The sequence below is a fragment of the Perissodus microlepis genome, chromosome 16, assembly GCF_051167445.1.
Source record: "Perissodus microlepis isolate ML-2025 ecotype Zambia chromosome 16, ASM5116744v1, whole genome shotgun sequence".
Classification (NCBI taxonomy): Eukaryota; Metazoa; Chordata; class Actinopteri; order Cichliformes; family Cichlidae; genus Perissodus; species Perissodus microlepis.
The window spans coordinates 27,449,968-27,450,636 of NC_140476.1; positions in this window are offsets into that span (position 1 = coordinate 27,449,968).

The window sequence follows — 669 nt, forward strand, 5'->3', positions numbered from 1 at the left end:
CACTAGGTTTATATCTGGGACTCCCCACCATTTGACCTTAGAACTGAAGAAGCTTCTCGGATGAGAGGTGAAACGTCTTCAAGCAACTTAAAGAAGTCCAGACGCTTTTCTTTGCAAGCTCCTTTGACTACGATGACCTGGATGACTGAGAACCTTCACAGACATATGAGGTTCGTACAGTTACATCTGCTCTAAATACTGGACTGAAAAACTATTAGATTTCTTTGATGTCTGTTTTACGTGTTAAACCTTCATTATTGTTTCACTCATGTTTGCTAATTTCAACTTGTGTCTGCTTGTACTGATTCAGTTTAGGTCTTTTAGAGCTGCTTTCCTCTTACCAACCTGTGCCAGCCTGAGGCCCTCAAACAGGAGCCTACAGGCTGTTTGTGGGTCTACATCAGGGGTGTCAAACATAAGGCCCAGGGGTGAGAATTGGCCCTGAAAAGACTCAATTAAGGCCCACTGGACAGCATTCAGAAATGTAAAGTGGGGTATAAATTTTGTTCCTACTGGTAAAGACATCCCCTATAACTATTCTCACTACACCAGAGTAATTAAGTTATAGTTAAACAACCAAAGTTCCTACTTTTTTTTCAATAATATATAATTTTTTTTTTTTGATTTTTGCTTTTTACAGTACATATAGTGATTTGTATTTTACATTTG